The 21,496-nt window shown below is 53.8% G+C and overlaps 1 protein-coding gene across 4 annotated transcripts in view; it reads right to left on the bottom strand.

Moving 5' to 3' along the window:
• Positions 1 to 19,369, bottom strand: part of ADARB1 (adenosine deaminase RNA specific B1) — a 115,716-nt gene extending 96,347 nt beyond the window's left edge. The window contains exon 1 of one of the 4 annotated variants that reach the window (XM_044947714.2): positions 19,200 to 19,369. The gene's annotated coding sequence lies outside the window, so the exon portion shown is untranslated. The remainder of the gene's footprint in view (positions 1 to 19,199) is intronic. The other 3 variants (XM_025292839.3, XM_044947720.2, XM_025292833.3) reach the window with 3 other exon arrangements.
• Between the last annotated feature and the right edge of the window lie 2,127 nt (positions 19,370 to 21,496).

Genomic DNA, 21,496 nt, shown 5'->3' with positions numbered 1-21,496 from the left:
CCACCATCCCTGAGGCCGACTCATGTCAGGCTGCCCCCACGGGAGATGGCCAAGACCACGGCGGATGAGGAGGCCGTCTTCTGGCTTCTGTTGCCCTGAGGGGAGAAGCCAGCTCATCCTCAAGGAGGGAGGAGGCAGCAATGATGGTCTGGGGGAGGGTGGCCCACCCCCGAGACCAGCCCCTCAAGTCACTGTGCAGGAGGGGCTGGTCCCTGTCGAGGTCACCTGCCTGGCCATGCTCGACACCAGGGGGGTCGGTCTGACTAATCTGAGATGAAAGAGGAGCAGCCTGTAGGCTAATGATAATGTCATCCCACAGGGCTGGGCCGCCTCTGTTCTCCACAAGCCCATCCATGGGTATGGGGGCCGTCCCCACAGAGGAACCACAAGCCCGTGTATGGGGTGTGGGGCCCTCCCCACAGAGGAACTTGAGCCAAGAAGAGTGGGCGCAGGTGACAGGAGGCCATACCCTTTAGCCCTGCCAGGCCTCCCCCTACTATATCTCTGCTCCTTGCAAAGCCTGACTCCGGAGACACCCTCCCAGCCAGCGGGGTGGCGGCAGGGCTCCTGAAAGAGACCGGTCCCTTGCTTCCCCTCAGAACAGCCGCCCCGAGGCCAAGGAGCCAGCGGAACAGTGGCACAGCAGAGAGGAGAGACAGAGGGTCCCGGGCCCTGACAGGAGCCAGTGGTCTGCTACTTGCTGCCAAACCACCCCCAAGCCAAACACAGGCCCGGGAGAAAGCCCCCAGTGACCCAAGACCGCCTCTGGTTTCCAAAAGCTCACATGCCAGGGCAGGGGACAGACAGCACACGTGCCTACAAGCAAATGGGGCACCTTGAGTGCTCACAATAGGGGTGGGAAGGCCAGGGGGCCAGCGCGGATGGCTGAACAGGGAGCAGCAGCAGCTCCGTGAACACCAGGAGACAGCCATTGCCCATAGGAGGAAGAGCGGACACTGTGGCCCTGGGGGGTGGGGGGAGGGCGGCTCTGCGCAGAGCAGCACACAGGGCAACAGAGGGAAGCAGGCTCAGGGAAGACTGTGAACTCCTGCAGAGACAGCGCCCTCCTGGTGTGATGGGAAGTCACCAGGAAGGCTCCCGGGCAGGATGTGCCCCCAGAGAGATGCCTGCAGGGGCCAGATGAAGGGTGGGCTTCTCGAGAGCAAGTCCAGACCCAGGAAGCGGAGGAGGAGCGCCCACGGCCCGGAGCGAGGCTCAAGCGGGAGACGGGAACTGGGAGGAGAGGATGACAGCCAGGAGGAGAGGATGACAGCCAGGTTGAGACACAGCGAAGCTGAGAAGGGGGCTGAGCACATGGCCAGCCGGTGGGGAGCAGGGGTGGGCAGGAGAGGCCCCGACTCCAGAGCAGGAGGGAGGGTGGTCTCGGGCTGAGGGTAGACAGGAAGATAGGCTGGCATGGGCCACTGTCCTCAACAAAGACAGGTCCCCAGGGGCTGGAAGAGCCACGTGCAGGGATGGCAAGGCCACCTGACCACAATAGCCCAGGAGATGCTGACAGCGGGGCCAGGAAGCGGGAGGCACCTGTGCAGAGAGCCCCCAGGCTGGCACTTGAGGGAGCTGCATTCACCTGGGCTGGGGTGAGGGGACAGGCCCCACCAAAGCAGACACGCTGGGGCTGCTTCTCCGGGCAGGGGGTGTCCTGACCAGTGACCACAACCAGCCCAGGCGGCAGTGGAGGCGAACCATCCAAAGCAGGTTATCCGCCCAACCCACAACTCAAAAGCACCCTGGGGAACGAAGCCTAAGCTTTCCAGACTTTACTGAAAGATTTCCCACCCTAAAGGTGATTTCAGACAATAAACCAGCACTGGGTCCAAAGGAGGCTACAGCCTTTGGGAAGCCCTGCCCTCAATAAAGACAGGCAAGCGGCCCTGAACTGGCTGCTCTTCTGGGCCTTTATTGAGACACATTAAAGATTGTGTTTAAACCCAGCTGCTCTCAGAGTTGTGAAACCTACTTCTGGACATTTCTGAACAAATCATTTGATTTATTCCATTTCGGAAAAGAGCCTCACTTTTTATATACAAAATCACCAGAAACTCATCTTAACTAAAAAGACATTATATACTAAAAACAAGGCACCACCTCTAAGAATGCTTTGAATAAAAACGTTGCAATCACATTGAGCAATACAAATACTCAGATGAGTCACAAGTTGAGAAGGCAACTAAAAAGATTGTCCTATGAAATGCCGGAAGGCAAGTTATTTCATCAGATTGTATCAAACCTCTTCTGGGCACCGTGTACAGTGGGGACACGAAGCCCAGCCCCAAGGTGCCCAGCAGGAAGGACATGGAGGAAGGAGGTTCCGGACTGTGAGTGAGAAATCCAGGAGGCCTGCCTGTACCCTGCATTCCCCAACTAGGCCTGTACCTCCCCAGGTCCCGGGCTCCAAGGCCTCCTCCCAGGAGTGGCTGTGCCCTCGCAGTGAGACCGCAGCCCTGAGCTTGCCCACCGAGCCTCCCCGTGGAGGGCAAAGCTGGTCCCAGGGCTGCAGAGTCAGAGGAGAGCAGAGGGGGGGCTCCAAAGGTGGCACCATGAGAGGTCCCGCTTCTCTCTCTTCCAACTGATAGTCAGGGATGCCAGTGGGTCTGGAAAGTGGCCAACAGGAGGGGAGCCGCCCCGGGACAGCAGTGCCCAGGGTGTAAGAGGGCCCCACGGCCCAGGTCCAGCTCTGGAGCCTCCCGGGAAGTGGGAAGGAGGCCAGCCTCCAGCGGCTGCCCCCACCTCCGTGCCCAGCACCCAGCAGCCAGGGTCTCGAGGTCCTTCTTGGCCAGAGTCACGTGCGGGTGGGTGTGACCGCACAGGGTGTCGGGAGCCAAGCTTCCTTCCTCCCAGAGACCTTACTTATCTCAGAGTCTCGGTTTCCTGGTTTTCATTGTGCCTATTGTGTAAACACAGGGGTGGGGGCAATCTGAGACTCCCCAGAAGGGTGTCACAGGCCTGGAACAGACGACCTCGTGGACTCTAGGAAGCAGGACAAAGATTTCCTCAGCTTTAGGAAACTCAAGGTGACCGTGGTTTCGGCATCTCCAGGACCCTGGATCCAGCTTCGGGAAAAAGAACGAAGAATACAAATGTGTAGTGATGAATGACTGCCACTTCACAGTAGTGAGAAGCTCTACTCACTAAGACACTTTAAATAAGGACACAAGAGTTAGGTTTGAGCCGTTAGAGCCTCATCGATCTCCCCCATCTCATCTGCTGTGTCTGGTACAACCTCTAACTCGTCCATTCTTTTGGTATCTATAGAAGGATGTTTTGTTTTCATATTCTGTGATACTATTAGTATCTGACTTATACATTTAAGTACAGATAAATAAGATGTATCCATTTAAAAATCCAATAGGACCACAACAATGGAAAATTATTTCTGACAAGGGTTCTTGAATTCTGATTCTAAGATTTAAAGGCAGTCTGTGAGGATTCAACCTTCAGATTAAGCCTGCACCCCCAGAATTGTTACTTTCAAAGACTAAATTCCAAGGTGTAGCTATACCCCCACCAAAATATATTTAATCCCATGAAAAACACTTTTCGTCACATCCATTTTTATAGTAAATCCTCTTCATAAGCCAGCTGCAATACAGTCAGAAGAGAAAGGAAAGCCAGCTTGCGGAGCGTTTACTAATGGTCACAAGTCACCCACGGCAGAAGGCTCTCGGAGGTTCTGTCCATCCTTGACACTGAGGGCCAGACCACACCTCTGGACCGACAGCTGGCAGCAGACTGACCCGTCCTTCCCTGGAAGGTTCTTCTGTGCAGACGGACACTTAGGGGCCAGGAGCCAAGGCCTACCCATGCTGTTCTTTCACACATCTGACTTCCTCATATCCTCCCGGAGAGGCAGCAAAGTTGATCTCTGAGGTCTTTTAAGATCCTGAATAAATAAACTACAACTGATTGTTCTTATTAAAATGAAATAGTGACTTTTAAATTAAAGACAAACTAATTGTGCAAAGGATTGAAAAGCAGAAATCACAATCAGCTTAGCAGAGACAGGGAGGTAAACTGGCAAGGCCCGCCGGCTGCACCCTAATTTTCCAGCTGCCCCCGGGCCAGCTGCTCACAATCAAGGTCCTCTCGCTCCTCTTCCCCACAGGAGCCTCCTCTCTCCTGGCCTGTGGCCCATGGGCACAGGGACCTGGCCCCCATCTCCTCCACCTCGCCTGGTTCCAGAGCTCCCAGTGAATGTCTAACAAGGATCGGTGGCTGGGTTCCCACCCTCAGAGCAGCCAAGCTGCCAGGGCACAGCCCCATACACCCTGATGCTGTCCAGAGCGAGATGAGACCACGGTGGTGAGGAGCAGCCCGTGGACACCTGCCCCCCCAAAAAGAACTGTAGCAGAAGACCACCAGCTCGTCCCCGGCTCCTCCTCGGACAACAGGCCACACACCATAAAGAATGTCACTTCACTAAACTTCTTCAATTAGTCTACTGACCAAACCCTTTAAAAACACTGATCTTTCCTAACATAAAAGCCACCAGATGCAATTCTTTGCCTTTTCCTGGTGAGATTTTGGTAAAAGTAGAAATTGCTGTATAAGTAGTTAAGGTAATGTCAACTAACATCGAAGCAGGGGATTTCAAAACTGGAGCAGTGGAAGAAATTGGATTAATTTAGGGTTGATTTAAGATAACACCAGCGGCAAAGACAAGTGGATGTCTAAGGAGAAAACTCACAAGAATGATCAGATCAGAAAAACACACAACTTAAAGGTAGATCAGAACTTGGGCTCTATGAAGAAAGCGTGCATGCATGCTCAGTTACTCAGTCATGTCCAACTCTGCGGCCCCATGGACCGTAGCCTGCCAGGCTCCTCTGTCCGTGAGATTCTCCAGGCAAGAATACTAGAGTGGGTTGCCGTGCCCTCCTCCAGGGGATCCTCCTGACCCAGGGATCAAACTTACATCTCATGGCTCCTGAATGCAGGCAGATTCTTTACCAACTGTGCCACTGGTGAAGCCTGCTATGAGGATAGAGACTGAGTCTTTTATTCACTGCTATACCTTTGGCACCAAATGCCTGACACTGGTGGATGTTCATAAAATGCCAACTGAATGACTGAACAAATAAATGAAGGGAAAAGGCCCTAATCAATACTAAGGAAGATGAAAAGCTGCATGATTATAACATGCTAGCAACCCCTCAGATTTAAAGGAAGCTGCTATCAGAACCCTCACTGTTCTCTAGTAAAGTCAGTGCCACAATAGTAATCATGAGTCCAATGTTCAGTTCTGCAACAGAGCTCACTGTGACCCAATGTCTTACCTTTTCTACACTAGGTGGCCGGTGGGAGAGAGGAGCTATGAACACAGGAAAGAATGCCAGGGCTCCAGACGGGGCAAGGACCCTGGGTGACTAAGGTTAGACCTAGGGCATGGGTGCCAGTGGACGGCCAGGAAGCACAGGGGATGTCTGAGATGGTCCTGTGAGCCACATGGGTGTGGCCATCAGTCAGCAGGCTGCCCACCAAACTTGGCAGCTGGGCCAGCTCCTACCAGCTCGAGAGAACTGTTATATCTCAGGACTACCAGCCAATAGCTCGTCAGTATCCTGAAATAGGTGATGGTGAGAAGATTTACGCTGCGGAAATTGGCAAATGCTACAAATCAGGGCTTTTTACACCAGCACCAGCACCAAAAAAACCATCTGTTAAACATGGATCAGCACAGCCCTGCAGGTACCTCACAGTAGGCGCACCATGTCTCAAAGGCACACAGGACACGGGGGAGAGAAGAGACACATTCTAAAAGGGAGAAAACATTAAAATAAATAGCAAGTTAAATAGCAAATTAAATAAATTTAGTCAGGATACAATGACTAATACAATACTAAATACATTTCTGAACACTGGACAAAAGGCAGAGCAAGCGACAACTGAGGCAACTGGCTAGCCAACCAGAAAAAAATATTAGATCCTGGCCTTAAACGGTACAGAAGCAGATTTCACATGCATTAACAGGCTGTGTGGAAAACAACAGAAAACTGCTGGAAGAAGAACGACTCCTGAAACAGGACAGTGTTCTCAGGCAGATTCAAAACCAAGTCATAAAGGAAAAGACTGGCAAATCTGAACATTTAAAATTTTTAAATTTCTCTTCAGAAAAAATGGGCTTCCCTTGTGGCTCAGCTGGTAAAGAATCCACCTGCAATGCAGGAGACCTGGGTTCGATCTCTGGGTTGGGAAGATCCCATGGGGAAGGGAAAGGCTACCCACTCCAGTATTCTGATCTGGAGAATCCCATGGACTGTATAGTCCATGGGGTCGCAAAGAGTCGGACATGACTGAGCGACTTTCACTTCACTTTGGAAAAAATGATAAAATCAAAAGATCAAGAACAACCCAGGACAACCCTCCTGCTGCTGAGAAGTCCCTACCTGCGCCTCTGGAGGTCACTGCCTCTGGGTCACAGGGTCTCTGCCCACTGGGTCCAGGCCACCCCGATGCTCCCACTTTGGAAAGAGCCATGCCCCTCTGCCGAGGGTGCAGGTCACACGTCTCCAGAATGCTCCATGCCTGGTCCAGATGGCCAGAACTTCTGGTAAGAAGGCATGAGTTTCTCGTTGAGACGACACTGACCCTCCCCTGGGACAGAGTTAGGACCATACACACGCTTCCCTGTCTCCTTAGGCCCCTCCAGGCCGAGACCCCCTCAATTGCCTGGTCTCTCGGGATGTGGACATGTGAAGGGCCTGGCCTGGTGTTTTGGGGACGTCCTCTGTGGGGCAGGCCTGCACTGTGCCCGTGCCCAAGCAGGAGGGAGGGCACAAGGGTGACCTGTCTTATCACGGGTGACACTGCCCAGATCATCGGGTGGGGTGGTGTCTTGCTGGCTCTCTCCACTCTAAAGTTACTGCTTTTCCCTTTTCAATAAATAAGTAACTTGGGGAACAGATACTTTGAGACGAGACAAATATCCTGTTTCTCCTCAAACTCTCACTAATTTAGCATGAGTCCCGAGCCCTGCCTAAAGTAATTATTACCCTGGTGTCTGCCTCTTGGTGATCCTGTGTCTTCATTCCTTCCCCGTTGCTTAGCTGGAACTCTTTGGTTTCCCTCTCCTTGCTTACTGACTGCTGCTTACGCGCACCAGCATGGAGTGATGGGCTTTACTTTATTCTACAGGTTATGAGCCACGCCATCGCCGTGAAGGTCCTCGCTCAGACCCCCCAGCTCTGCCCCACCCCCTCCATGTGGGCCGGTCCCTTCCGGGCTCCTCCTTGCTTCCTGCACCTAGGGCTTCCAGTCGCATCATCTTGGAGGAGCCCTGCTTCTCTGCTCGGGAGAGCCCCTGACTGTCCTTGGGGGATTGGCTGAGGAGCTGAGTGGCCTGGGCTCTGACACTTATTCTCTCTGCCCATCTGTGCACACTGACACCTGCTTCTAGCCCAGTGCCCAGGCTCCTCTGTCCCCTCCCCTCATCCGCACCTTCCTCCCGGATCCCATCCCTACCACACACTGGCTGTCCCACCTTTGTGAACGCTGCACCACTAACCTGGCACTGGGAGAGATAGAGAGACAGATGATGTGCAGCCCTTTTTGTCTGTGGCCTTACAGAACCCAGAAAAGTTTGTTTTCCAAAATCCAGCTAATCCCTCCCCACCCCCACTGTAGCTCCATGACTGTCTGTCCTACACGGAGCTCTGGTTCTGTCTGTGTTCCATTCTGGGTCCCGAACATCCTGGCTGACGCTCATTTATTTTGTCTTGGGGTCTGTGGTTCCCAGACTTGGGCTGTACTGAGAGGGTCGCTCAGAGAAGCCCCTGCCAGCCCTCCACCCTCCTGTGTCCCCGCTCCTTCCCACCGGCCGGGGCCCCACCCCGCTCGCCCTGGCTTTCCTTTTCGGTGTCCCTTCCACACGAAGGCACAGATACACGTTTGCTCACTTCAAGGGTGCTCACTGGCCACGCTCCAGTGCTTGGCCCAACTCCCTTCCTGTATGTTCTGGAAATCGCCTCAGATCAGAGACCGACACCTCCACATAGCTCGTTATGGTGTGGTCACCCAGAGCCCATCTGCCTGCCCTTGACTGCACAGTTAGGTCACTTCCATCTGTATTTCCATCTTATTAGCGGTGTGTCCTCGGGCTGAATTCCTAGAAGAGGACTGTAGGGTCAAAGCATGAAGCCCGTGGTGTCTGCAGGCCGGGTGTGGATTTTAACAAACCTCAGAGTTCCTCCTGGACGGCTTCTGATGAGTGAAAAGAAAAGCCAGACTAACACTGGGAAGGGCTCCTTGGCCCCACGCTCAGCCCCGAGGGCGCCATCACATCACAGTACTTCATCCCGGAATTAACGGGTCTACACTGCTCCGGACGCGCAGTGCCCCTCGCAGTGACAGGCCTGAGTGTAACTGGGGTCCCGAGAGCGGCTGTGCCATCATCCCAACCCCACCCGAGAGCCGGTTCCCACAGAGATGCACCCGCTAACACTCAGAGCACACTGTTCACAGAGGCAAGAGGCAGAACGCATCCAAACGCCCGTCCCTGGCGGAGGGTAATACAGGCGTGTGACCCTCACGCAGCAGAGTCCTAGTCGACCACTAAAAGGAACAAACCACTGATCCACTTACAGCACAGGCGAACCCCAAAATAGTCACGTGAGGTGAAAGAAGCCTGATTCAAAAGACTCCAGGCTGCACGATTCTATTTATGTGAAATGCTCAGAAAAGGCACACTTAGAGAAACAGAAAGCGGATCAGTGGTTGCCCATGGCTGGAGGTGGGAACAGGAATTAACCACAGACACAAGGGGCACTTTGGGGTGACGGCGACGTTTTAAAACTGGACTGTGGTACTAGCTGCACAACTCAGAAATTCATGAAAAGCGCTGACTTGTGCACTTACCAGGGGTGAAGCTCACGCTAGCTTTTAAAGCAAGAAAGCAAAGCTTCCCCAGGCCCTGCCAGTCCCTGTACTTCCTGCCCACGACCTCCAAGCACTTGAAATGGACATGCAGGCCACAGGCTGACGGTGCGCACCATCTGTCCATCTGTGTGGCTTCTCTCCCCCTCCAGTGAGGCTGGGCGGGCTCCTGGGGTTTGTGCCCGTGAATAGCACACGCCGGCCGTGCAGCACTTCCCTCCCCAGCTGCTCCCAGCAGAGCTCTGGCCCCACGAGTCCTGAGCACCTTACCCAGCTACACGGCTAGTGTGTGGCTCAAAGCCCTGGTGAACTGAAGGGAAAGCCCTGCTTTTCCTACAGTGAGGCTTTCAGAGAGAAATGCTGAAAGCCATCAAGCGCCTCCTTCCCAGCTGTGCTCAGGGAGAACTCGAGGGGCGCTGGCCAGGTCACGCAGCACCTGCTTTTCCTGTGGAAATGTCATCAATACCCTTGGTTTCACTGGAGGGTAAAATTAAAGAGTAGAAAGCGTCACCGTGAAAACCTGAAAACCCAATCCTCACCCAATTTAATTCAACAACTAATACAGTCTCGTCCCCAGAAACTGAGAAAATAGAGACAGGGCTCATCCGGACTCCCCAGCACTCCAGTATCCTTGCCTGGAGAATCCCATGGACAGACGAGCCTGGAGGACTATGGGCCCTGGTGTCGCACAGAGTCAGATGTGACGGAGTACAATCTTGTCTCGTCCCCAGAGACTGAAAAAACAAGAGACGGGGTCATCGGGATGTCCCAGAGACCAGTCCTGTGTCCTGAACCCCTCCTGGCCCTCCTTCAGGAAAGCTGTGGGTCCGGGAGGTGACAGGATGTCTCATGACGAGCCCAGGCTCTTGTGCGTCCACAGTCGCTGGGTGACTGGCACCCCATGCTATCCTCACAGGGCTGTTCTTGACAAACACTTGTTGACAGCTGACTGAGAGCTGTCAACTCTCAGAGCACTCAGAATTTGTCATCTGACTCCCAGGTACAACAGCTTGCTAGGAACAGCGTGACCTTGGACATCGCCAGCTCGACCACCCCTTTACACTCAAGGACCTGCTGAGGAGACGTGGGAGGAGCCCACCACGTGGGAATGGGGCTGGACCAAGTGCCAGCGCCCCACTCTGGTACCCCCTACCACTGGCCCCCCTGCCAAACAGCTCTTACATGACGTTCCTTCCAACCTTTAAACCCTCTGAGCCTCCACCGTGAATCTACTTCATTTTATTTGGCTGCTTTTCTGAAATCTCCGAGAATTATTCAAAGTATCCTCACTTTCATTAAGATGTAGTTAGGAATATCACTTCTCTACAACGGATACTGTTAGTTCTTATGAGGATGCATTTCAATATGCCACCTGAAAGGGGTTAGCAGAACAGAGCTATTTTTTTTTCAAGTTGAGAACTCTGTGTTTTCAACAGATTAACTGCTATATTGCACTTGATAGTTTCAGAACAAGTTTGAATGTTTTGTAAATGTTTCTGTTCTACAAAGAAAAGCACAGAAATCTGGAGATAACACAGACATATGGGCCGTAAATATATGACTGATTCACCAAGTACGATGGGACCCATTGGTGGGGGGAGGGCAACTGGGGGTGCAGTATGCTCGGGTGGAAAAAAATATATTTTCAGAGGCAGACAGCCTTGTTTCGGATTCTACTACCTACATTGCAAGTGAGAAAAACTTATTCATTCATTCAGCAAACATTGATTAGTGCCTCTATCTGCCAGGCACTGTTCTGGGCCCTTAGGATAAAGACAGAATTAAGATCCCTGCCTTCCTGAGGCCTCCACTCTGCCATGCAGGCTGGTAAAAGGAGGTGGGGGGGGTGGGGCAGATGAACAGAACAGACTGAAGGGCCCACAGCAGGGGAGAGGGGGAGGCAAGGGCATGGAGGAGTGAAGCCATGGGACAGCTGGAGGGAGTGGCCAGAGGGAAGGGCAGGAGAGGAGGCCTGAGGTGGGGGCAGGTACAGGGCTGTAGTGCAGGCTTGAATCTGGCTGCTGGTCAAGAACGGACAGGGAGAAGGGAGAAGTGGGGAGGGCAGAGGGGAATGGAGCGGAGGCTGTAAGGTAGCTACTCAGGTGAGCCAGGTAAAAGGGGACAACCATGGTTCCATAGAACAGGAACCTTCTGAAATTACCTTCAGGAGTAAACGAGATTAAACTGGTTCCACCACAGCTGACACATAGCAGGAACTTAATAAATGTCAGCTAAATATTACTAAGTTATTAATAATAATAGTAATAAAATTAAATTATTCCGCTTTCCCAGGAAGTTACTGAGCCTCTTCTGCCAGTTCCTGATTTGAAAAATAGGGGCAATGAAACATCTACTGTGAGGAAAGGCTGATGGAAGCAAAGTCCTGCCCCACAGAAGTGTAAGCACACGCATGCCTGCCTTTCACAGACAATGCATGTTATGTCTACAGATCACACCTAAGTATGGACAAAGAAATTCTCTGCACACTTCACAGCAGGGGGAAGTGAGGTGCAGACTCAAACCGAACCCACCATAAGCTGATGTCCATGACTGAGATTCCCCACCTCAGACCCTCTGGCCTCAGCGGCATCGGATCCACAGCTCCAAGAACCCTTCTTAACCCTCCTGGACCCCGCCTCCCAGACCCCGTGCGTCACCAAACCCTGCTGACTCCGCGGACACCTCTGCCCCTCCTCCCCAGCGGCCCCACACGGCTCCAGCCAGGTCTGTCCTCCACCACGGCCCCCTGTCCTACTCCAGGGCCCCTCGCCCCTCTCTGCAGGCCCTTCCCAGGCCCAGGAGAGCCCCCAGAGCTGGCATCACCACACACAACCCGATGGAGGCTGCTGGCCTCCCTCAGTCACTCTGATAAGTGGCCTCCACGTTGGGGCAGGGTGTCTGCCCCCTACCTCCACCTGGCTGGGTCGTCCCACAGGAAGGCCGGCTCCCAGAGGCAGAGAGTGTCCCCCTCCACGAGTCTGGCCAGAGAATGTCCCCAGCCAAACCTCCACATCCACAGAGGGCAGGGGGACATGACCAGCTCCCCCTCGGCTCCCCCACGGCCTGAGGACAAGGGGTCGGGGGGCCTCATGTGTTTCATCCTATTGACTGAACCACTGAGAAGGCTGACATTTTGGAATTCCAAACCTAAAAACCCCAAATAACCACACAGAGTACAAATCAACACGCAGGGCAGATGTTCTACCATTTCACCAGGCAACTGGAAGTGAACGCTGCTGCCTCAGGGGAGCTTCAGCCCACAGGGCCCAAAGCAACAGTGCCAGCCTCCGGGTGGTGGGGGCAGCCGGCCCCCACGCACCTCCCTCGAGGGCTTTCAGACAAATAAAGGGCAAACCAGAAGCCAAGTCTGGTTAGTCCTCTGCGCAGGACTGGATTTGGTGAATAAAGGTGCCAACTTCTAGTTGAGTTAATGATACTTCTAGGGACAAGTGAATATTTTTAATAAAGAAAAATGCCATTTCCACATGTATCTTTCTGTAAGGATACCCCAAGGTATGTTTAGCACACAAGCTAATAAGAAACTAGATCCTAAGTCCTACAGCACAGTTCCCAAGGTTCCTGGACTGAGCACAAAATTATATTTTATTTTATGCCCTCCTTTCAAAGGGGCAGTGTGTCTCTTAGCAATATTCTCGGAGGCTCCCACGCACAGAAGTCCCGCCTCGCTCCGAGGTGGTGGGGTGGGGGGGCTGTACCGCCCTGCCGCTCCACCCTGGTCGCTTCCCCTCTTGCTAGAAATCTGTCCTATCAGCCCCAGGACACACAATAATCACTCTACCTGAAAATTAACAATAAAAGCTCCCTGAGCCCACAACCCTCCAGTCACTGTCCTGTTACTCTGGCCCCTCCTGGGGGTCCTCCACACCTGATGCTCTCCACCCACCACAGGGCACCGCCTCTTATTAAACCCCAGACCCTCCTCCTCTGTGGACCCAAAGCCCCCAGGCTCAGTCCTCACCCCGTCTACACCCAGGGCCCAGCCTATAGTCTCAAACACCAGCAATATACAAATGACCCCCAGCCTCTCCTTGAACCCAACCCTAAAATTCTGCGCAGACCCACACACCTCCACTCAATGACTGATCACAAAGATAACAAGCAGAGTAAACCCTCCTAAATTCCGTCAGTGAAATACTGTTTCAGGCCCTTTACATCAGCTTGGCTATCGACCCACGGGCCGTGGAGGACCAGGTGTTGCCATTCCTCCTAATCTACAGAAGAGAACACTGCAGCGCTGGTCGGCGGCAGAGGGAGCACAGGCTGACACAGCCAGTGGGCCAGGGTCAGAGAAGCTCCGCTGGCTGCTGCTCTGCCAGCCAGCACCTGGGGCGTTTCTGGGCTGTTCCACCTCAGAGTCTGCCAGCAATCCCCACCAGCAAATACACCAGGGCGCCTGGGCCCTAAGACCCGAGTTTTCCCACGTTATCGCGACTTTGAGGTGGGGTGGGGCTGAGCAGTCACTCAAGCCCAGCAGTTCCTCGAGGAGGCATGACTGAAGGAGCTCCCTACCCCGTCAACGGGTCAGTCCACAAACCATTCGAGGACCGGAAACCTCTCCTTAACACCTGCTGGTAGGACAGAAAGCTCCCAGCCTCCGGGATCGTGTGTCCCGAAGCTTGGACGCGCCCCAGAGACGGCAGCAGGACAGTCGAGAAGGGTTCCGTCTCGCAACAGATGGCGACAGGGCAGCGCACCCAGCCACGGCGCTGGCTCGGAGGGACTGAATGCTGAAGGTGAAACACAATTTTATAATCACCTTAGTTCACTTTCATTTTCCTTCTACATCAAATGAGACTGGGATGGTTTTAAAAGTCTATTCGTAAAGTCTGAAAGCTGTCTCAGTGGGTGTAAGTGAGCACACGCACACAAGTGACAGGAAAGCACTGTGTCGCAGGCACATGGGCAGCATTTTCTGATTCAGTACAAAATGATGCCAAAATCGGTGACCTCCGCACCTCTGCCCTGGTGCCAGGCCCCAGCAGGTCACCATGGCCGGGCTGCTCCCCTCTAGCCCCGGGCAGGGACGGGGGAGTCCGCCCTTGGCCCCTGATCTGTGGTCTCCCTGCGCCGAGCTTTACACACACATAATGTGGGAGACCGGAGAAGGCGATGGCGCCCCACTCCAGTACTCCTGCTTGGAAACTCTCATGGACGGAGGAGCCTGGTAGGCTGCAGTCCATGGGGTCGCAAAGAGTTGGACACGACTGAAGTGACTTAGCAGCAGCAGCAGCAATGTGGGAGACTCAGAGTACTGCATGCCTTACAGATGATCACAAGAATTTAATTAATATATGTGAAGCGCTTAAATGGCCTGGCACACCACAAGCTCCCAATAAACACTGCTATATAATGGCCAGAGCAATTCTTTTCAAAGAGAAAGCAGATTGTGTCATCTGTTGTCCAAAACTGTGACGCCAACGAGGACGGCAAGCAGGCAGGCCGGCAGCCCCAGCAAGGCTGAGGCTACCGTCTAAATTCCACACCCCAAGCCAGGTTCCGCAAGCCACAGCCAGCCGCCAGGCTCTGGACTCACTTCCTGCCTCCCTCCCTCCCTCCCTCCAGGCCACACTAGGCTCCCGGCTATCATCAGCACAGGACAGGAAGCTGGGACGATGGGGCCAACCTGTGAGTCCAGAACCCCCTTCACCAGCGCCCAGCCAGGCGGCGCCCAGCTCCCTCCACCCTGAGCTCTCCCCATAGACCTCCCGGCCTGCTAGCCCCATCCCCATCCCAGCAGGGCACTCAGGACTTTGTAAATTTTACATTGGAATATAGTTAATTTACAAAGATATGTTAATATCAGATGTACAGCAAAGTGATTCACTCATAAGTAAGCATACATCTATTCTTTTTCAGATTCTTTCCCATATAGGTGATTACAAAACACTGAGTAGAGTTCCCTGTGCCCTACAGTAAGTAGGCCCTTGTTGGTTATCTATTTTATATACAGCAGCGGGGGTGTGTTAATCCCAAACTGCTAATCTATCCCTCCCCCTACTTTTCCCCTTTAGTAACCAACCATAGTTTTGTTTTCTATGTCTGGCCATCCATTTCTGTTTTGTAAATAAGTTCATTTGTATTGCTCTTTTTAACTACACATATAAGGGATACCATACAATATTTGTTTTTATCTGCCTGACAATTCACTTGATATGATAATCTCTAGGTCCATCCATGTTGCTGCAAATGACATTATTTCGTTCCTTTTGATGGCTGAGTACCATTCCCTTGTATTCGTGTACCACATCTTTCCGTCCGTTCCTCTGTCCACGGACACGTAGGCTGCTCCCAGGTCTTGGCTACTGTAAATTATGCTGCAGCGAACACTGGGGTGCACGTATCATTTCGAATTGTGCTTTTCTCTGGCCAGCACTTAGGGCTGGAGCTGGGGTTTACGATCCTTGTCTCCTCCAGAATGTGAACCCCTGAGGGCAGGGACTACCTTTCTGTGTTTACCCCTCTGTCTCCAGCACCTAGAACAGGACCTGGCATGTGGTAAACACTTGAGGGATGAGCATGGGAATGAAGTGAAACTGCCCTCCATGCAAACAGAGCATCACTGCACTCTCCGAAAGACCACCAGGCCCTCTCAGCTACTTCCCCCAACTCCCTGCCCCGTCTTCATTTTAAATCCACCACAAACACAAACTGAAAACCAAACTCGTTTTTTGGTACACTCCTAGAATACAACACACACATACAGGAGAGCAGCTGGCAGTACTAATCAGACCACCAAGAATACAGCAAGGCCAGGTGAACACCTCTGTCCACACTCCAAGCAAAACGTAACCTCGGAAAGAAAAGTCACTCTCGGAACAAGAAAATCTTAATGACTTCAATGACTTAATGACTTACAATTTTTAAATGAAATTCTGTTTGTCTTTCCTACCTCACATATTAGGAACACACTTTTTAAAGGTTTTTTTCCGTTTTTTCTTTTTTTCAACAGCAGCATTACCAGGGGCGCTAGTGGTAAAGAACTTGCCTGCTGATGCAGGAGACATAAGAGATGCAGTTTCCAGCCCTGGGTTGGAAAGATCCCCTGGAGGAGGGCATGGTAACCCACTCTGGTATCCTTGCCTGGAGCATCCCACAGACATGAGAGCCTGGTGGGCTATAGTCCATGGGGTCACAAAGAGTCAAACACGACTGAAGTGACTTAGCACACACAGGCATTTCTATCACACCAAATTTCAGATTCGGAAATTTGTGTTTAGAAATCTGACACAAAAAAACATCAAGTTTTCCAATAAAATCTGACCTCTCTAAGCTCTTCAGTTTCATACGAAGATTGACTTTTTTTTTTTTGCTCCACCACTCGTATAGCAGGATCTTAGTTCCCTGGCCAGGGATCAAACTCAGGGCCTCAGCAGTGGGATGGAGAAGGCAATGGCACCCCACTCCAGTACTCTTGCCTGGAAAATCCCATGGACGGAGGAGCCTGGAAGGCTGCAGTCCACGGGGTCACTGAGGGTCGGACACAACTGAGCAACTTCACTTTCACTTTTCACTTTCACGCATTGGAGAAGGAAATGGCAACCCACTCCAGTGTTCTGGCCTGGAGAATCCCAGGGATGGGGGAGCCTGGTGGGCTGCCTGCCGTCTATGGGGTGGCACAGAGTCGGACACGACTGAAGTGACTTAGCAGCAGCAGCAGCAGTGGGAGCACCAAGTCCTAACCACTGACACCTCCAGGGAATTCCTCCAACAATTTTTCTTAAACAAGTTTTTTATAGGCTGGATAACTTCACCTATTAATCTTGAAAATGTACTTTCTAACTATCTCCAACCTAAATATTTAAATAAATTCCTTGGTGCTAAGTACTTACATAGCTCATCACAGCATTCAAGGGAATACAAACCAGCTCTTAAATAAACCTTACAGCTAAGGAATTTTGACAATTAATAAAAAATGATTAGTGGATTTTGTTTGCACACTAATATATAAAAAAAATTCACTGCAGTACTTTTAGCAGATATTAAAAATTATATTAAAACATACACATAATCATGAATATTTTGACTACTGCTGGGACAATCCACAGTCAAATGACCACAGCAGTGGCAGGGACCCGAATGGCTGGGGTGGAGTGGAATGGGGTTTTCTTATGTGTTTATACCTTTGTGCATATGCATGCTCATACTTTCACATCTATAAATGAAAATTTCAATGGTATACATTTTAAAATTTTATAACTAAAAGTACAGATGTAACTTTTAAAATGTAATACTGTAACACTGTTTAGTAAAACAAACTGCCAGCTTTCAAGCTTTTTTGAACTCTGCCTCATTTGTTCAGCACTGTATCGAAGGAGCCTAAAAGAGTGAGCAGCACGACACAGATAAGTACCTGCCAAGTGAATCAGTCTGCTTCATTCGTTCACCAGATAAATATAAATTTAAAGAATGTTCCTACTCCAATCTAAAAGCAGTTGAGATGCTTTTACAACCTGTAAATTTACGGAGGACTGGATTCGCCTATAAGCTGAGAAGTTTCTTGAGGAAGCTGTTACTAGCTAACTGTCCGACCTTCACCTCCCAGGTCAGAACTGGCCTCATGAGCACGCTGCATCTCCAGAGCTATGTGTCATCACTTTCTCAGAGCTGGACCAATTTTCTTTTCACCACTGCCCCCTGCAGAAACGCCTTTTTTTTTTTCCCCTTCCACTTACAGCTTCAATTTTTGTTGAAGATGTCCCTGAATACACTCAGTCTCAGGAACATTCAGATGTCAAACAGGACGCCACTCAGAGATAAGGCTCTCCCTGCAAAGCAGGGGTCAGTCCCTGCCTCCACCCCAGCAGGGCGGGCTCACCACCCAGCTGAGCCACTCTCAACCAATACTTTACGGGCCCTGCTGTGGGTGGCATGAGGAGGGGACCCTGTCCCTGGAGGGACCCTGCAGGGAGGGCAGGGACTTCTCACACCCAGGAGGAAGGGTACCAGCCAACCTTTGCATTTTCCTTCTCCCTTTCCCCTCAGGGAAACCCTCAGCAAGCAGGTAAAGGAATCTCAGCCTCAGAGAAACCATGGTATCAAAAGACACTGCTGGAACTGCTCCTAACACATCCCAGGTTTTGGAAACTGTAGCTCTAGGTGGCACCTTTTGAAGGAATAAAACATACTGTAAATTTAGGAGAGATTAAAGAGAGGTAAATAAATATTCCTATTCTCAAAACTTAACTGATCATCATCTCAATTAGGGCACTAAGAGTAGAAAAGTAAGTCTGACAACCAAGCCAGTTTTCCTTATACTTAGAGGGCTGAATGCTAACCACTATTGCTTGTGTAGGGGAAAAAAATAAATAAATAAACGCCCTTATCATTAGTAACAACCCAAACCTGCTGGCTAAAAATATGAACTGCGAACCAAACACGGCGCTGTGGGTCTCGCATATATAAATCGGTATTAGAACACATTTCAGGTTCTCCAGTCTGTATACTGGGACTCCCACCCGTTGTAGCGTCCACAGCCCATCTTGACACCTTCCCCCAGACCCGTTCACAGCTCGGTGATTTTCCTACTGCAGATCTGAGCACGACAGAATTCACCTCGAGCCCCCAGTCGCCTCAGACGCCGGGCACCAGCGGGAACTTCCCCGCCCCGCGACACCCGCGGCGAAAAGCATCCCACGCGGACACTGCGCCCTAGCGAGGGGACGCGGGCCGCCCTGGCGCAGCCTCCCCTCCCCGGGGGCGCAGCCTCCCCCGGGGGTGCCTCTCCCCTCTGCGCAGCGCAGGGCACCCCGCGCGGACACGGCGCTCTCCCGAAGGGGACCCGGGGGCCGTCCCGGGCACAGCCTGGTCCCGGGAGCAGCCTTCCCTCCCTAGGGCGCTGCGCATCCGGAGCAGAAACGGCACCCCTGGGGAGGGGACAGGGTTGTCCCCGGGGGCGCAGGCTCCCCTTCATCCCGGGTTCGGTGTACACGCGCCGGGGCGCAGCTTCACTCTGGGAACGCAGCCTCCCTCCATCCCGCGGCGCGGCGCAGCGCAGCGCATCCCGCGCTTATGCGGCGCCCGGGGAGGAGACGCGGGGCCGTCCTAGGCGAACCTCCCCTGGCGGGCGGCCGCGGCCCCTCCGGACAGGGCTCGGGGCAGCACGGCTCCCGCTCGAGCCGCACGCCCGACGCGGCCTCACCACCTGCCCAGCGGCGCTTACATAAACGCGGTCGCGGCGCTGCCCAGCGCTGCCCGGCAGCGTGGTCGGGCCGTGGTGTCCGCCCGCGGTGTCCGAGCCCCGCCGTCCCCCCAGACCCCGCCGCCCTGCCGCCCCCGCCAGCGCGCCTCACCTCAGCCGCGGGCCTCTCAGCTCCGCGCAGCTCAACGCCTGGGCTCGGACAGCAAGTCCGCGGGACTCTGCTCGGGCGCCGGGGGCTGCGGCGCGCTGGCCGTGGCCTGGCGCGGCCCCGAGCGCGCTCCCGAGCGCGCCCCCGAGCGCGGCCAGACCGGCCGCCGCCTCAGCCGTCGCCTCAGCCTCCGCCCTCCGCCCCCAGCATCGGCTCCGCCCTCCCACCGCCCCCGCCGCCGGCCGCGCGCACGCCGGGGAGCGACGCCAAGACGCAGGAGGGCGCGCGCACGCATGCCGCGCCGAGCCCTGCCGGTAGTACGCGGAGGACCGAGAGGACGCGGCGCCAGGGTGGGGGTGGGCTCCGGGGACCCGGGTGGGACGCGAGAAGCGGGAAACCCGGCGGGGCCCGCACCACGACACCCCCGCCCTGAAGCACGAAGCCCTGGACGAAGCGAGCCGGTCCACACAGTCCCCGCGCTGGAGGGCGCGCCGGGAGCGGGACGCGAAGGTGCATCCGGCCTGTGCGGGGTCTGGTCGGGACGAGTTGGGAGGAGGAGGAGGTGGGGTCACGGCCCCAGGGGCGCCCTGGGTGCGAGCAGAAGCGAGTCCAGGTGAGCGGTTGGGGGTGGTGGTCGGTGGGTTTGCCGTGAGGCAGTGAAAGCTTCTTGCAGCCGGGCAGTACGCGGACTCTTATATCCACTGGCTCCTGCACAGCTGCACCAAGAACGTTTGCACACCGGACGGCAAGCATTTATAGAAGTGCCACGTCCCAGAGCGGAATAAGCAACTCGAAGCAGCAGGTCTACTCAACATAAAATAGTTGGGTAGGGAAAACTAATTCTTGAATGCACTTGGGCCACTGGTGGTCCGCCAGGGCAGCTGGGCAAGCCTGGGGCCTCCATCTGCGCAAGGCCGGTGACCGCAAGACTCCGAGGTCAAGTGCCACTGCCGCCCTCCTCAGCTGTGGGGCCAGGAGGTCTCTCCGGACCTCTGCCTGTTTTCTGCTGTTAAAATGGGGGAGAAAAGTCAAATGTGGGGGAAGAGGCTAGCGCAGCGCTCCATGATGGTTCCCTCTTGCAGCTATTCCTTGTCATCAGACAGAACTGAGCTTCCCTGAGACTCAGTGGCTTGGAGCATAATTTAACCACAGGGGAAAGTGCAGCAGCCGGCCTGTTATCTGTTTCAGGTTGCTGTCTGATGGAAAGGAAAACCTGCCTTCGGGGCCAGCCAGCCACCAGGCAAGCCCAACACCCTCCTGAGGGCTAAGTGCCAGCACAGGGTTCAAAGGGGTGCTTGTGAGGGCTTGGAGAAGTCAAGACTCCTGTAATGCCTCCTAGGAGTTCATCCTTAATGAACAAAAACCACCTGAAAACTAAGTGACTTGAAGCATTCCTTTATTTGCTCATGATGCTGAGGGCCAGCAGGTGGGACAGCTCATCTCTGCTTCTTGGGGTGCAGCCCGTATTAGCTGGGACTCCCATGGGCCACTCCCCTCCCATGGTTTGTGGGCCGGGACCCCCTGTGGCCCCGGCTATTGCTTGCACTGGCATGACTCGGTCACCAGCAAGAGACGCGGCCAGCAGAGCTCGGTCACAGGGCTTCTCAGCCACTGCACAGTGCTTACTAACATCTCCTTGGCGGAAGCCAGGCAAAGGACCCAGCCCGAGCCTGTATCCGGGGGGGCTGTGTGTGCCCTGGAGGCTGTGGCCTCCTGTGTGTCCTGCAAGGAAACATGAGCCTCCTGTCGAAGCGGGTGGTGTGAACCTCAGCAGCAGGGTCGAGAGTGGTGCCACCGTGACCAAGGCCTGCACGCTGCTTTTGCTGGGTGGCCAGCCTCACGACAGCTGTAGAACCTGAGGTCACCCCTGACTGTTGTACTCTAACCTCTGCCTCCATCGTCTCCAGAGATGGGTTTATGGTGGAGGTCTCCCGACCTGGGGGCATGACACACAGAGCTTGCCAGTACACGTGGACATGGGAGACAGTGACTTTTAGGCCCCAGGGCCAAGACGGGTGCACCAGACAGGGAGGGTCCTGCAGGTGCCTGAGAGGTCAGGTTCCTTGAGGCGAGATCCCACAGCCCCCTGAGAAAAGCCGGTCCTTCTCCCTTTCACTCTGTGTCAGACCCATGGCCGTCCAGGAAGGGGCCCCAGCCTCCACAGAGGTGCTGGCAGCTGTGACCGCACAGCCTTCAGTGCAAAGAGCAGCAGCCAGACCACCACCACCACCCAGACACCATTCTGTTTACCTCCCTGTGCAAACTGTGAAAGTGAAGGTTGTCCAAGGAAATGCAGGTGA

Source organism: Bubalus bubalis, chromosome 1, assembly GCF_019923935.1.
Source record: "Bubalus bubalis isolate 160015118507 breed Murrah chromosome 1, NDDB_SH_1, whole genome shotgun sequence".
In the NCBI taxonomy this organism is placed as follows: domain Eukaryota; kingdom Metazoa; phylum Chordata; class Mammalia; order Artiodactyla; family Bovidae; genus Bubalus; species Bubalus bubalis.
Note: the sequence above shows the minus strand (reverse complement) of the source record. Positions and strands in the feature narration are given on the sequence as shown.